A 3,315-nucleotide genomic window follows, 5' to 3' on the forward strand; every position below is an offset into this window, starting at 1 on the left:
AACGTATAACGTATAACGTATAACGTATAACGTATAACGTATAACGTATAACGTATAACGTATAACGTATAACGTATAACGTATAACGTATAACGTATAACGTATAACGTATAACTTATAACGTATAACGTATAACGTATAACGTATAACGTATAACGTGTAACGTATAACGTGTAACGTATAACGTATAACGTATAACGTGTAACGTATAACGTATAACGTATAACGTATAACGTATAAAGTATAACGTATAACGTATAACGGATAACGTATAACGTATACCGTGTAACGTATAACGTATAACGTATAACGTATAACGTATAACGTATAACATATAATCTATAACGCATATCCTAGAACTTATGCCGTGTAACGTATAACGTATAAGGTATAACTTTTAACGTATAACGTATAACGTATAACGTATAACGTATAACGTATAACGTATAACGTATAACGTATAACGTATAACGTATAACGTGTAACGTATAACGTATAACGTATAACGTATAACGTATATCGTACAACGTATAACGTATAACGTATAACGTATAACGTATAACGTATAACGTATAACGTATAACGTATAACGTAATACGTATAACGTATAACGTATAACGTATAACGGATAACGTGTAACGTATATCGTATATCGTATACCGTATAACGTACAACGTATAACGTATAACGTATAACGTATTACGTATAGTGTATAACGTATAACGTATAACGTATAACTTTTAACGTATAACGTATAACGTATAACGTAATACGTATAACGTATAACGTATAACGTATAACGTATAACGTATAACGTATAACGTATAACGTATAACGTATAACGTATAACGTATAACGTATAACGTATAACGTATAACGTATAACGTATAACGTATAACGTATAACGTATAACGTATAACGTATAGCGTATAACGTATAACGTATAACGTATAACGCATAACGTATAACGTATAACGTATTACGTATAACGTATACCGTATAACGTATAACGTATAACGTATAACGTATAACGTATAACGTATACCGTATAAAGTATAACGTATAACGTATAACGTATAACGTATAACGTATAACGTATAACGTATAACGTATAACGTATAACGTATAGCGTATAACGTATAACGTATAACGTATAACGTATAACGTATAACGTATAACGTATAACGTATAACGTATAACGCATAACGTATAACGTATAACGTATAACGTATAACGTGTAACGTGTAACATATAACGTATATCGTATAACGTATGACGTGTGACGTGTAACGTGTAACGTATAACGTATAACGTATAACGTATAACGTGTAACGTGTAACGTATAACGTATAACGTATAACGTATAACGTATAACGTATAACGTATAACGTATAACGTATATCGTATAACGTATAACGTATAACGTATAACGTATAACGTATAACGTATAACGTATAACGTATAACGTATAACGTATAACGTATAACGTATAACGTATAACGTATAACGTGTAACGTATAACGTGTAACGTATAACGTGTAACGTATAACGTGTAACGTATAACGTATAACGTATAACGTATAACGTATAACGTATAACGTATAACGTATAACGTATAACGTACAACGTATAACGTACAACGTATAACGTATAACGTATAACGTATAACGTATAACATATAATATATAACGCATGTCCTAGAACTTATGCCGTATAACGTCTAGTGTATAACGTATAACGTATAACGTATAACGTATATCGTATAACGTATAACGTTTAACGTATAACGTATAACATATAATGTATAACGCATATCCTCGAACTTATGCTGAATAACGTATAACGTATAACGTATAACGTATAACGTATAACGTATAACGTATAACGTATAACGTATAACGTATAACGTATAACGTATAACGTATAACGTATAACGTATAACGTATAACGTATAACGTATAACGTATAACGTATAACGTATAACGTATAACGTATAACGTATAGCGTATAACGTATAACGTATAACGTATAACGTATAACGTATAACGTATAACGTATAACGTATAACGTATAACGTATAACGTATAACGTATAACGTATAACGTATAACGTATAACGTATAACGTATAACGTATAACGTATAACGTATAACGTATAACGTATAACGTATAACGTATAACGTATAACGTATAACGTATAACGTATAACGTATAACGTATAACGTATAACGTATAACGTATAACGTATAACGTATAACGTATAACGTATAACGTATAACGTATAACGTATAACGTATAACGTATAACGTATAACGTATAACGTATAACGTATAACGTATAACGTATAACGTATAACGTATAACGTATAACGTATAACGTATAACGTATAACGTATAACGTATAACGTATAACGTATAACGTATAACGTATAACGTATAACGTATAACGTATAACGTATAACGTATAACGTATAACGTATAACGTATAACGTATAACGTATAACGTATAACGTATAACGTATAACGTATAACGTATAACGTATAACGTATAACGTATAACGTATAACGTATAACGTATAACGTATAACGTATAACATATAATGTATAACGCATATCCTAGAACTTATGCTGAATAACGTATAACGTATAGCGTATAACGTATAACGTATAACTTTTAACGTGTAACGTATCACGTATAACGTATAACGTATAACGTATAACGTATAACGTATAACGTATAACGTATAAAGTATAACGTATAACGTATAACGTATAACGTATAACGTATAACGTATAACGTATAACGTATAACGTATAACGTATAACGTATAACGTATAACGTATAACGTATAACGTATAACGTATAACGTATAACGTATAACGTATAACGTATAACGTATAACGTATAACGTATAACGTATAACGTATAACGTATAACGTATAACGTATAACGTATAACGTATAACGTATAACGTATAACGTATAACGTATAACGTATAACGTATAACGTATAACGTATAACGTATAACGTATAACGTATAACGTATAACGTATAACGTATAACGTATAACGTATAACGTATAACGTATATCGTATAACGTATAACGGATAACGTATAACGTATAACGTACAACGTATAATATATAACGTATAACGTATAACGTATAACCTATAACGTATAACGTATAACCTATAACGTAATACGTATAACGTATAACGTATAACGTATAACGTATAACGTATAACGTATAACGTATAACGTATAAAGTATAACGTATAACGTATAACGGATAACGTATAACGTATACCGTGTAACG

Source organism: Ptiloglossa arizonensis, unplaced genomic scaffold (genome assembly GCF_051014685.1).
Source record: "Ptiloglossa arizonensis isolate GNS036 unplaced genomic scaffold, iyPtiAriz1_principal scaffold0099, whole genome shotgun sequence".
NCBI lineage: Eukaryota > Metazoa > Arthropoda > Insecta > Hymenoptera > Colletidae > Ptiloglossa > Ptiloglossa arizonensis.